At 30.4% G+C, this 14,650-nt stretch overlaps 1 long non-coding RNA gene across 1 annotated transcript; it reads right to left on the bottom strand.

The window, feature by feature from the left end:
* Positions 1 to 11,784: 11,784 nt before the first annotated feature.
* LOC136979175 (uncharacterized) lies at positions 11,785 to 14,269 on the bottom strand. The gene is made up of 3 exons (XR_010881354.1): positions 14,205 to 14,269; positions 13,234 to 13,304; positions 11,785 to 11,915 (listed from the first exon to the last, which is right to left on the bottom strand). It is a non-coding gene; the product is annotated as an uncharacterized lncRNA (long non-coding RNA).
* Between the last annotated feature and the right edge of the window lie 381 nt (positions 14,270 to 14,650).

Raw genomic sequence — 14,650 nt, 5'->3', positions numbered from 1 at the left:
AGGACTTCTAAGTATGATATACTTAGTAGTATAATTAGCATTAAGACTACTTAGTGTAATTAGCATTAAGACTTAATATAATTAGATCTAGGAGATATTTGTATAATAAAGTCTATCATACTTAGAAGTTTTGACAATATGCTAAGTCCTAACTGGACAACAATGTAACATTATCAATATAATAAAAGACAGATATTTGATATACTTTGTATGTTTGATATGAAAGATGGATATTTGATATATCTATTTTGTACGACTACTTTCTGTTGGAGTCAGTCATACCATTAGAATTGATAAGTTATAGTTTTAAATTACACATTTGTTTATGCTTAGATTGTATTTTGCATATAGATTGTATTTTGTTATAATTTTTTCTTATTGTATATTTCATGTATTCCTTATTGTATATTTCATAATCTCATTTTTAATAAAATATTATTCTAATAATGGTGTTTATAACTAATTTTTGTTTCGCGATGACACGAAAAATACGGAATTAATGACTACCAGTAATTGTTTTCGACTTTGATTTAGAGGTAACAGTAAGTTTTCTTAATAAATTTCAACAATGGTCATCAGTAAAATGTTTCTAATCAAATTCGAAAAACAGCGAAAATGTAGCTATCAGAAATCATACCACTTGCATCTGTAAAAGTGCTTTTCCTGCATAACACCGCGTTTTCATAACAGAACGCTATTATTTATGTATGTGGAACATAATATATAGAAACTATTTTAGAAATTTGTTCAATTCTCAATTTAGTATCAAATTCGAACGACCATTTTCATTTTTTTCAAAAGTAAAGCGTTTAAAATAATTTTTTATATCAATGAAATTAGATCACATGCGTTTACATAAAAATAAAATAAAATAATAAATCAACAATGTATAAAAGAATCGATGTAAAAAAAATAAAATAATTTCATAAATCCATGTAGAAAACAAAAAAGGGACAATTATAAACAGATGAGCAAACGATTAGGTCATGCTACATCACATATCTGCAAATTTCTTACTGCACATGTGTTAGCTCCGTGCTAATAAAATTTCCTCCGCCGGGGTGCATCTGCACCCCAAACAACTTTGGTGTGGCTTCCTGTAGAAATTTTTTATCCAACGAATTTGAAATTTTTTTGGTGCAATTTCCGGTACTTTAAAGGAAGGTACTGAGGAGATCATTTGTCATCATTTTTTACATCAAAAAATACACGCATTTAAAAATGGTTGGGGTGCAGGTGCACCCCTCGCGCCTAACGCAGGGGTATTAATTAATAATATTGAACATTCTGACTTCATTTTGGCATTTTTATGATATTTTTATAAAAACGAAGCATAAGATTACATCAAAATGACGTAATGGGGTGAACTATTCTGACGAAACAAATGCACCTATTGTGTATAATAGACGAAACATTAACTTGTACGAAAAACTTTTACGATTTTGTTTTTACTCAGGGGTTTTTTATTACTAATTATTAATGAATTTTTCTTAAATAATCAGTTTTTGTAAATTTAGGAGGCGGATTTCTGTACGTTACCTTTAGTTCTTATGCCTCGTCGGTTTGCCGCCATGCATTTTTCGCCCGTGTTCATGTTTACACCAACAGTGTTCGTAATTAAAGTTCCCGACGATACATTTGATTGGGATTCCCTTTTGAGACCTTTTTCTATATATGTAAGTAACAATAGCAAATTTTAGCAAATATTTAATCGAATCTAAAACTAAACTTTTGGTGCAATCAGATTTGGGTCTCTATATTTTCTGTTGCATTCATATTTGGGCTGATAGTGCACAAATTTTTGGAGAAAGGCTTCCTTGCAGGATCAAGAAAACATTGGTCACGACGGAAAATTTATTGGAATTTATATTGTACATTTGCGGGTCAAGGTAAGATTCGTTAATTTGTACCGACGAATTAAATTATTTATCTTTTGTATATTTTAATAAACGGGAGTAAATATGAAAACAATAACGAGAGTAGCATTTGGAGTTTGGTTGTTATCAGTTTTAGTATTAATGTCCAGTTGTAGCGGCCTTATACCATACCCTATACCAAAGTTTGCATGCCCTATACCATGCCCTATACCATGCCCTATCCAAAAAATTTTTGTGAACTTGCCACATCTGTTCATATGGGTAATTATGCATGTGGCACATCTGAAGGAAATGCCGTATGGTCAGACATTCAGGTAAGTGAAACCCGTTCTTACTTGTAAAAATTCACTAAGAAAAAGTAATGCAGTAAAAGAATATAGATAAATAATTCGATAATAATTCTATCCAGAATGAACGTATTCTCATTTAGATTTGAAAAATAATGCAGCGTCAGGTTACGGCAAAACCACATGGTTAAGATGGAGGAAAAAGAGATCAGTGACGTATAGCACAAGTAGATTGCAATTAGTTTAATTTAATTATATTTTTGTTTATAGAAATCGATTCTGCAAATAATCTAATTTTCAAAGAACATATTTCATCCAATCACAACTTCTTGTCTCAATCAAAAGCAAAGGAACGGATGAAAAATGAACGATTTGCTTATATCGACCTAAAATATAATACACAGGTTTTTGATACAAAAGAAGGAATGCGTAAATATATCATTTCCACAGATTCTCTGCGTACATATAGCATGGCATATTCAATGAGGAAAAATTTTCCATTCGAGAAGGATATAAGTAAAATGTAAGAGAATTTTGTTATCCTGCTGTTACTTAAGTATTTTTTTCTTATAACAGAATGATATATTTTTGTGGAGTAACTCGCATGTTCGAATAAGGAGTTGTGGCGAAACATTTTCCTGCGGAAGTTCCAGAACACCCTTCTTCGAAGTTTTATGCGTTAACAATTGAGGAGCTGCAGAGTCCATTGATATTTCTTCTTTATGGATATGTTTTATCTTTAATCTGTTTCATCATTGAAATTATACACAAAAATGTTATTCTTCTTATATCTCTCATAAAATTATATTAATTTGTAATTAGTTATTATACTAATTATGTTTAGGAAGAGAATATTGAAGTTCGCATTTTTTGTTGTAATTAATTACATTATATTTATAGAGTATAACCGCTATTGAGGATTCTCATTTTATATATTATTCTTAAAATCATCATTGTTTATTTCAATGTAGGAAGAGTATTCTATTATATTCCAGTAGTGATATTTCAGTGATGAAGAAAATGGTATCCTGCATTTTTTACTGATCATCAATAAATGTATTCTGTTAGTATACTATAGAGATAGAAGAATAAAAAAATTAATTAATTATGTCAGAAAAATGTCAGACATAAAAACTAAATGTTTGGCAGCATTGCCATGTTAATTTATAATTCCTATCAATCATGTATAAAACGGCATACACTATATTGTTATCTTCGCACATTTTCTCTGTGACCTTTCATCCAGCTAAAATATCATTGTTCTTCAAAAATTTTACTCTTTCAGTGAGTGTTTAATAAAAGAATCATTCTAAATGAGATAATAATGTGTACTGTGCTAGTCGCTTATTATATATGAAAATTTAGATAAAGTAATGCTTCTCCTTTTCAAATTTCATTAGCATTATATGTAGTCATTAGAAGAAATAGCAAACACTGTCCCGGGGCAATCACAGACTACTTTATGGTCTACGGAATTGTTACGAGTTTACTTTATACATACATTTTATCATAATACTGTACTAATCTGAAATGTCGCGGTGAAGATCTGCTTTTGACCATGGCACCGTATATCTGTAGAGATTTAACTTTTGACATATTTTCCTTTTTCTTAAAATAATAAATGTATTGTATTAGAATTTAAAAAACAAGTATAAATAAATTATATTCAATCAGATTGCTTCGTTTGTATGCCAAATTTTGCTCACTTTTCAACCGCCAGACGTTATTTTTGGTATGATTCGCTATTAATCAACACTACAGAGTTTGGTATGATTCGCTATTAGTCAACACCACAGTAGTTGTCTACGTTTTTATTTTTGGAAAAAATTATTTAGACTTTTAATAAATTTTTTGCCTACAAGAAAATCTAGATAATGTGCTAAACATCGATTAAAATCGAAAACATGCTTTGTGTTGTAAAACGAAAAGAATTTAGAAGTTCTGCATGAATTATACTGTTTGTATATGTGAGATGTTGGATATCCCAAAACCCTTTAATGTGTTTTTTTTGGGGCTGTTGTGGAGCTTTGATTAAAACTACTACAGCTAAGATATTACAAAAGTTTGGCGAAATTCAGCGGTACTTATTTCTTATAAAAATTCGGCAGTAGCTATCTGTATTTATACCAGTGGTGTAGCGTGGGTGTCAGCCGCCGCCGCGCCTTATTTAGATATCTCAATTCAAAAGACTAAAATATACAGTAATTCTAAAGAACTTTTCGGCAAAGAACAATCAACCTTATTGTGTATTGTACAGGTGTAATGTGTATTGTGTATTTATTGTGAAATTTTGCCGCTCCCTAAAAGTGCCGCCCGGGGCGGGCCGCTCCTGCTGCCCCCCACTACGCTACGCCACTGATTTATACATTTTAAAATAACCAAATATCTTCTATTTATAGCAAAATATCCGAAAAATTTTTCCATTCAAATCCGCACGTACGCATCATTAACTTAGTTTATCTTTGAGTTTTCATCAGATATTAAATATGGTGAATTAACATTTACGAAATAAATGTACACAAATAAAAACAAACTGCGATACAAGGTTTTAATGCATACAATATTAATTAAAAACAGGAACACTAATAAATTTTAAAAATTCCAATCATCAATGTTCTATCAGAACAAAGATCATACAACACTAATAATTTTACAACCGCATTTAAGAAAAAAAAATCTAACATGTAATCTTTAACAATTTATTATGGAAAACAGTTGATAATATATAGAAAGATATTAATACTTTCCTGCTCAAGGCGTAATCTGTTTAATGAAATATCTTCGACACTCAAAAGCAATAGTCGCCAAGGCAGTTATACATATGAGCTTCCTAATGTTGTCTTAATGTTCTTTAATTCTAGTGCTCAAGGTCTAGTGCTCTAATGCTCAATACGATCTATTTCAAACATTCATATTTTTAATTACCAGAGACACTTCCATGATGTGCTTATCACTATATAAAACGACTCTTTCTCTAACATTGGAACGACTACGATCTTTAAAAATATTTTTTTAAGCTTATAAGAGCTCAGACTTAGTTTCTTAAATTAAGTCATTCTACTTATCAAAAAACATTATTAATTGCCATAAAATGTTTCTTAAAACAGTGAAAAAAAAGATTTACTATACAAAAATATGTTCATCTGTTCCCTGTGATCTATAATATATTATAGTTATAGGACGAGGGCGCTGAAGACATTCCCAGTCAGCATAGTTCATAACCAAGGATAGTTATATCATATTTAAATATGTCTAGAAGGGATAGATCGAGTAGCGTAACTGGCAACGCTTCCGCACGGTAGTAATCAGGGAGTTGCAGCTTCGAAGTTCCATTCCCGGCCGATTCTTCCAGAATATTATAAATTATTTATTTAATTTAAAGTTATGAATAAAAACAGTAGAGGAGAGCAGGGATGGTTATAATAGTTTTTACTATTTCCTATGTAATGTGTATACTAGCAGCACTTCTAAAACAAAATAATTTGCATTGTATATTTTATTGTTTCCCTCATTATACATACATAAAACCTATAAGCATGCTTTAAAGTTTAAACAGTTTCGAGTAATTTATTATTATCCAGGAAGTGCACGACTTGTCATAATATGCTTTAGCAACGGGGTAGGTAGTGACAATAATGCAAAAGAAATGCAAAGAATAAACAATAACAAATAAAGGCTTAAAATTCGTAAACAGATTAAAAAACCCAAACGAATATAACAATCTGTCGTAAATTTATTTTCAATGTTTATCACGTAATGTGTATACAAGATATTCACAACATCATTGTAATGCATAATTTTTATAAAATTATCATATTTAGCAGCAATATTTAAAATCAATAATTATGAACTTTTATTTATTTTGATATAAACTACTGTATAATTATTATTAAACTAATATTATAAAAAATTTTGCAATCTTTTAAGTGTGACCCTTGGACAAATATAAAAACTTTTTTGTTTAATAAGACATTTCCTACATAATTAATGTACCATTGTTTACATATAACAATACATCATCAGTCACAGCAAGACAATATAGTTGAGAATATCTGAAAATAATACGTTACTATATAGCTATAAATACTAGCTGAATTAATTATTTATTCTATTGTTTTATTGTATTTTATAACACAAAACTTAAAATATTTTAATGATGAATTTATATATAGTCTTCAAAAATAATTGATTGAATAAATAAATCGGGTGTTACCGTGTGATGAAAGTAAACAGCTAGAATTAACTAAAAATGTTTACAGATGATGTATACACGACAGCCAGAAAATCAGATATTAAATATGGTGAATTAACATTTACGAAATAAATGTACACAAATAAAAACAAACTGCGATATAAGGTTTTAATGCATACATTATTGATTAAAAACAGGAACACTAATAAATTTTAAAAATTCCAATCATCAATGTTCTATCAGAACAAAGATCATACAACACTAATAATTCTACAACCGCATTTAAGAAAAAAAAATCTAACATGTAAGCCTAATCTTTAACAATTTATTATGGAAAACAGTTGATAATATATAGAAAGATATTAATACAAACTGCTGTTTTTTTATTCGTTAAACTTATCCATTTACCAGACTATATCGGTTCACATAATATATAATTTACCTTGTGATTTAACGTAAATAATTAGTAAATTACACATTTGATTTCAATGTGTAATAAAGACAGATAGTTTTCTTAATGTTGTCTTTACTTTTCTATGAAAGAAAGCGTAATCTTTACGTCGTACGCTTTGTCTGATTATAATACTCATCGTCAACCTAAATATAATATAAATGTAAACAGTTGCACATTCGTATTGTTTATTGCATTTTATGAATATAAATGTGAAACACTTTTTGAAAGATGCATTTAGCTAAAGTTAATATGTTTCAACGTTTATGAATCTGGTTAACTGCCTTTACTACGGGTAGAATTCTTTTAAATTCATCGAAAAATTCTAGTCAATAGGACACTATTATTATACGGTACAGTTATTTTTAATTTCGAATTATTAATTGATGCAAAAACTCGTGCCTCAAGGACTTCTGAGTCGAAAAAATGAAAAATCTTTGAGAGGAGTCATTCTTTGACCGATCGCCATGATTTCCCTATGTTATATATAACAGATCCGAAAAAGAAAAATGACAGATACGTTCATGTTTTTTAGAAAACGTACTGAAAATTTTTGAATTACATTTCCTGTTTTATTTTCGATCATTTCTGTTGACAATTTTGAAATTAAATAGTTTTAGAATGTGCCATTGCAACTGTACTGTCTCTCGGAGATGAATAATTAGCTGTGGATTATTGGCTATTAGATGTGAAAAGATCACAGTATACAGGAAGTTCTGTTTGTAGAATCCTGTAACAGCAAAAGCTGCATATTTCAGCTAGTAGTAGTAGCATTTGATTTGGAATCACTTTAAAATTTATTGATATGAAATATATAAATCATGTCCATTTGATTGCAAAGAGTTGCATAACTTTCCTGGCTTTTAAAAAATAACGTTTACGGTAAATTTTTAATTATAATAAATTAGATTGTGTGTGGCGCCATTTATTATGAGATTTTGTCATAAAAATCGTTTTACATTTTTAATTATTATAAAATGCTAATAAGAGAATTTCGCGGATAGTGCTGAGTTTCATAGAAAATTGTAATTGCTAATAACATCGTCATTAAGTCCGAGATATGACATATGATATTCCCGTATCTCCCCACCCTCTCCACCTTTCTCAACCAAACTTTAACAGCATAAATGCCCCCTCTACACAAGCTGCCATTGCCAAATCTAACTGTACGATTTGTTAATTCTCACAAGGAGAGAAGAAACGATCGATTGTATATTGCAGAATTATTGGTTGTATTGTTTCTAGTCTTAGAAACTTTTCTGAGAAATACCAAGTGTCAATAAAGTGTTTTTTCTGTTAACTGATATCCTCCGCTTAATCGTGATTTGAAAAAGTTGAAAAAGATTCGTTCTGCTTCGTGGTATTGTTCCAAATGTGTCTTACGAAAACTAGGGTGTAAAGACCATAATCAACCTCTACGAATAGCAGACATAACACAAGAAAGGATGTAAGGAATAAATGTATTTTAAGTATGAAATATTACGAAATAAATATAATAAACGTTATTTTTAATTGTCTGCATGGACTTTACTCATTATTAAGACTTCACACTTGTGTTAAGACTTGACACAAGATGAGAATTAGTTCATAAAAAACAAATTTTCTTTATTATATACGTTCCAATTCAAGCTGTATCTACAGAAAAACTTACTACAGATGATATAATAAAGAACATTTGTTTTTTATGAACTAATTTTCATTTTGTGTCAAGTCTTAACACCAGCGTAAAGACCTAATAGAGAGTAAAGCCCGTGTACACAATTAAAAATAACGTTAGAAATAAGGACTGTAAGGCAATTATAATTAGATATAATAAATATTCGAATTATACTTTGTTAGCTTTAAGTTCGAGGAATATAAATGAAACTCGTGATATTAAAGACACCAAACTTAAATAATTGCGAAAATTCAATTAAAAAAACCGATCAGAGATTTGTTAACTTTTATTAAAGCTTTATAAAGTATTTACAATATTTAGAGTGAATTTTGAAGAAAATAACAAAAATATATTATTGTTATTTTAATCAAGTGCAGTAATGCCTACACTGCATATTGTACGCATTTTCAATCTGCATACAATCTTCTTTCAAAAAAAATATTACATTTTCCGTTGCAAGCATGGGAAAAGTAAATTTCCAAGCCAGCGAAGACCACGTCTGAATACGTCCACGCATCTCGTAACGGCCTAAAAAAAGATGTAAGAAGATTTTCATAAATCAAGATAATAAAAGTCTTTTTAATATATTTTGTACATCAGTGGCGAAATGAAATCTAAAATTTCAGTTATTTAAATATAAACAAAAATACTTTCTCACTTTTTTCTGTCTTTTTGGCTCGGATTTCTCTTCGACCTCTTCGGATTCAGAGCCACCATATTCTATTTCTTTCACGTCAGTTTTATTTAAGATTTCGGTAACGTCCTTTTCGTCTTTCTTATGATTTTCTGAAAAGCAATTTTATAATTTAGTAATAAGTCATTTATTCATTAAAAATCTTAATGCCGTCATCACGTATACACACGATATTAAACAAGAATAAAATAAAACAAACGGAAGGATTTCATTTGTAACGATGACGACACAAATTTACAAGTGTTTTTATGCATTAACCGATTATCAATGTACTTCGAATGCAAAGTAATCTTGTCAACAATATTACTTCCTTAGTAAAATTTAAGTAAGTAATCTTATATTGATAACAAGAAGTCCTTCTATTCGTATATCTTCACGGGTAAGAATTAATTTTCAAAATGCAAATTGATTTTTAAATTACGCCAATAAATATTAGCCAATGTTATGAATTAAATTGTGTGTTCGGATATTATCTGTTTATCCAATTATTTCATGTGAATGTTAACGAGAACAAAATAAAAGTTGATAAAGATTAACAAATCAATGTCTTGTGAGTTATAATATTAGTGTTTTTTAATGTTTTATGAGTGTTTGTTGTAAGATTTAAATTAGTTCAATCCGCAATAAATTCTTTTTCATTAGAAAAATCTTTGTATACATTAAAGAAAGTTCTATAAGAGTTACTTCAACTTGAATTTTTCATGAATATAATAAACAGTTAAAGCAAATTTACTTAAAAGTCTGAAGACGTGCAAATAATATCATGTAAGGCGAACGAAAATGTTGACTTATACATAGAGAAAATGAAATACAAAATATCAAATGTTTGTGATCTTACCTTCAAATATTTCTAATCCGATTTCATCTCCTACAACGTTTTTATTTATATTTGAAACTTCAATATTTTCATTTAATTGCATGGCGACAATTTCATTTATCGATACTTCTTGACTTGTATCAGATGACTCTTTAATTAAATTTTCTTCAATTATTTTTCTACAATTATCCATCGGAGATAAATCGTCTGTATGGTTTTTGTCATTTTCCGCAGGTAACTCGTCACAAATGTCGTACATTTCTGTATTTAAATTAGATTTGTGTGATTCAACATGAAGCGGAGTCGACGTCGAGCTGATTAATACTGATTCACATGTTTCGTGAACAGGAGAATGATCTTGAACCATTATAATGTTTTGATCCGTAGTACAATCGTCAAATAGTTTTTTTCCGTTTACGGTATCAGCAACTTCATCTTCAATCGACATCGTATCTGATTCAATGGAATAATTAGTTTCGAACAGAACATCTTTATAGTCAAGCTCGTCCTCTTCGACGTCCTCTTCTGTCTTTCCATTTTCAAATAACTCTGGTTCCAGACAATATTCTAGCATTTGTGTCGCCAGCGAGGACTGGTGGAGTTCTGCAAGCGATTCAGACTCGCTTATTTCCGTACGTAGCCTATTCTCAGTTATATCTGGTTGAGACCCACAATCAATAATTTCTGGGGCAGGCCAATGTTCGTTTAAATTTGAGTAAGACTTGTATTCAATATTTTCTGTAAGTGGCCATTGTTGATTAATATCTAGTTGCGGCCCAAGCTCAACATTTGCTGATTCTAGCCCATGTTTATATATATTTTCATATGCTGCATATCCATAAGATTCTGGATTTGGCCACTGTTGATTAATATCTGGTTGCGGCCCAAATCCAACATTTACTAAATCTGGTTCATGTTCATATATATTTTCATGTGGTCCATATTCATATATATTTTCATGTGGTCCATATTCATATATATTTTCATATGGTCCATATTCATATATATTTTCATGTGGTCCACGACTGTTTGTTTATATCTGGTTGCAGCCCAAATCCAACATTTACTGAGTCTGGCCCATGTTCATATATATTTTTATATGCCGCATATCCATAAGATCCTGGATCTGGCCACTGTTCATTTATATCTGGTTGCGGCTCGAATCCAACATTTACTGAGTCTGGCCCATGTTCATACATATTTTCATGTGGCCCATGTTCATACATATTTTCATGTGGCCCATATTCATATATATTTTCATATGGTCCATAACCATAATACTCTGGAGCCGGCCACTGTTGACTTATATCTGGTTGTGGCCCAAACCCAATATTTACTGTGTCTGGTTCATGTTCATATATGTTTTTATACGACCCATAACCATAATACTCTGGAGCCGACGACTGTTGGTTTATATCTGGTTGCGGCCCAAATCCAACATTTTCTGAGTCTGGCCCATGTTCATATGTATTTTCATATACCGCATATCCGTAATATTCTGCATCTGGCCACTGTTGATTTATATCTGGTTGCGGCCCAAATCCATCATTTACCGAGTCCGGTTCATGTTCATATATATTTCCATATGGCCCATATCCATAATAATCTGAAACAGACTCATATCCATATATATTTTCATATGGTCCATATTCATAATTTTCTGGATCTGGCCCATGGTCATATGTATTTCGTTGTGATCCATTTCCAATATTTCGTGAAGATGGCCAATATCCCATTGTCTCTGTTTCTGGTTCATATTCCGCCATTTCAGGAGACGGCCAATAATTCGTAAATTCTGATTGTGGCCAGTATCCGTATTCACTCTCTTGTGGTTCGTACTGCTGATTTTCTGGCGGTATTCCGCTTCCTGGGCATTCTGTATTCGGTCCATATTCTGGCATTCTTGACCATAATTCATACGGTACAAAGAATATTGTATACTAAAATAACAAGTAAGAAATTACGCTATAAGAAAAGTTTATTTAAAATTCGTATCTTAAGATTGTATTTGTAATAATCTAACAGTGCATATCAGCAGACAGCCAGATTGCTCAGAAGGATGACTATGCATTAAAGCTGGCAGCTTGGGGGATCCGGAATCGAATCCGGACCGGTCGAAAAATGCCCAGAAAATTTCGGTGGGTAATTGTCTGGATATGTTGGGCCCCGTCCCTTTACCACCCTGTTGCCCCATTGTGGCCTTGCCGAACCCATAAAGGGATCACTAAAAGAAGTTTTGTTAGTTCCCACAATAAGGACAGAGTTAAAAAATGAAAGACAGCTAAATTTACAGCGGGCGAAGTAGCAGCCTACCGCTCAGAAGATCCTTGGATCAGATCCAAACAGTTCGAAAAATCCCCAGTGTAATTAATGCATTTTATAAAAAGATTGCCGACTCAGTAGATTTTAAATCCCATTCGAAATGCATTCGTATAAAAATTGAAATAAATTATCTCAAGTTTACACTATAATCATTAAGTAATATTCAATTAAACTTAAATAGAAGTGTACGTTTTATTTTTCGTAGCCACAGTTAACAAGAGGTACTAATTTATATAGGAAGATGCATTTTAAAAATTGTTTTCTACTGTTAATTCTGTTTTTTAAAAGAGTTCTAATTTAACATCTCATTTAGTAGAAAATTATTTGTATTTTTTCTGTTTTCTACTACAAAATTTAATCAAGATATTTAAAACTGTCGAAAAGAAAGTTTCGGGTATTAAAACACAATTTTTAATTGCTCCTTTCTGTTAGCCGATGTTATTAAAGTTATATAAAATTAGTTGAAACCATAAACTCCTTAAAGTTTTTTGTTATTGTATTTTCTAAATTCCTAATATCACAAAAATAGTATTTAGTGCATGTTGATAATAAAACGTATGCTTGTTATATTTTTACTACGTAAAATACTTTTTACGTAGTTAAAATATAACATGCATACATTAAATTTTTAAGTATAAAACTTTATTTCATGAAATAGCAAACAGCAAGTAGAATTCTTTTTCGTATGAAATATCTCGACAAAACATAAATCTCTATCAAATTTACACCCTGTCAAAAAGTCTTAATATTAATTGTGAACTAAAGCAAATTGGCACCAAATTGAAACAAAAACGACAAAACTTAAGTTCTTCATATGGATTTTTTATATCTTTATTTTTGACTTCATTGCCAAGCAATTTGAATTTAGATTCAATTTAAATATTATACATTCTATGTTTATCTAAGACATAAAGTAAAATTTTCTATTACACTGACCTGATAAGCATACAGAACGTAATTGTCATATTCAAATGACGAATAAATTTCATTATAAAAACACTGGTAACCTGTGAAAAAAAATTTTTTTAATTGTTATTTACTTATTTTGAATAGACTACTGATATACTAAAATAATAAACTGTCAAACATTTATATAAAGCTTGCTGATAGATAATAGTATGACTCTAGAGGTAAGATCACATCTGATATTAATTCCGTTATCTCTCACATATAAGAATATCTGAAATTTTAGAATATTAGGCCATAGCCCATCTCACCCGTTTTCATCGAGTGCATGAATTAGGTTCCTCTTCTTCCGAAACTAATTTGAAAACTTTTACATGGGTCTAAAAATACGTTGGATTTTCCGCAAAAATGCAAAATCGCATATAAAATAGTACAATAGAAGCCGAGTTCTTTAGGCTAATTTTAATCCTCTCCTCCTCGTTTGCATGCGAAATTTCCAAAAATCCCTGCTTAATCTGTCTTTTCATAATGAACCCTAACTATGTATTAAATTTCAATTTTCAACACCTATCTGTTTAGGCTCTGCGATTATTACTATTACTAACTTATTTCGATTATATTTATAGACCTGTTATTTTAAAATATCTTTAATGTTAATATCAGAAAAAACTGAAATGAGAATTAATTATTATAGTGATTATTTGCATGTTTGTCTATTTAATGCATCTTCACGGATATAAATAATAAAAAATCCCGTTATCTCCCTTGAATTCAAATAAGGATTTAATTTATGATTCGAATGTCATCAATTACATTAAACTTTACATTGAAAGCAATTAATGTAGCAGCGATGCTAATCGTAATTAACTTTATAATCATTTTATTCATCTTTTAATTCTTTTTTAAAAATGTTAGGAGAATAGGATTGTTTAGTATCGCATTATGGACACGCTGTAAACTAATCAGTAAAGTCATACAAATAATCAGATAATTTAACTTACTTTCAGCATTCATTATCGCAAAAGTATTTCGCTTTCAAAGAAATCGCATCCGACAACAATTGCTTCTAATCAACAATCGGATTTGACAATTGTTGAAATTATATTTGTAGTTTTTTTTATTAATGTCGGGGCGCCCCTAGCGGGGTAGACAGCAGTCCACGTTTTATTTAGTTGTGTTCTCGGGTTTTTTTATGGCGTAAAATCTCTGTTAACTTATATTTGCTATCATCTGACTGTATATTTCCAAGATAAATAAACATATGGTTTTGTTTAGGACATGTCTAGTTTCGTTCAAAAACCTCGTAACGTGGTGTTACAACGTCCGTCGCAGCCGACAGGATACCTAATGCTATAAGTTACGGAAATTTAGTACAGCGAAAAGGAGTTCGAATAAGCTTGATGACGACGTTGAGTGAACTTGCGGCTAATATTGATAAAACTGTCGT

Source organism: Centruroides vittatus, unplaced genomic scaffold (assembly GCF_030686945.1).
Source record: "Centruroides vittatus isolate TY-2023 unplaced genomic scaffold, ASM3068694v2 contig_595, whole genome shotgun sequence".
NCBI classification, from domain to species: domain Eukaryota; kingdom Metazoa; phylum Arthropoda; class Arachnida; order Scorpiones; family Buthidae; genus Centruroides; species Centruroides vittatus.
Note: the sequence above shows the minus strand (reverse complement) of the source record. Positions and strands in the feature narration are given on the sequence as shown.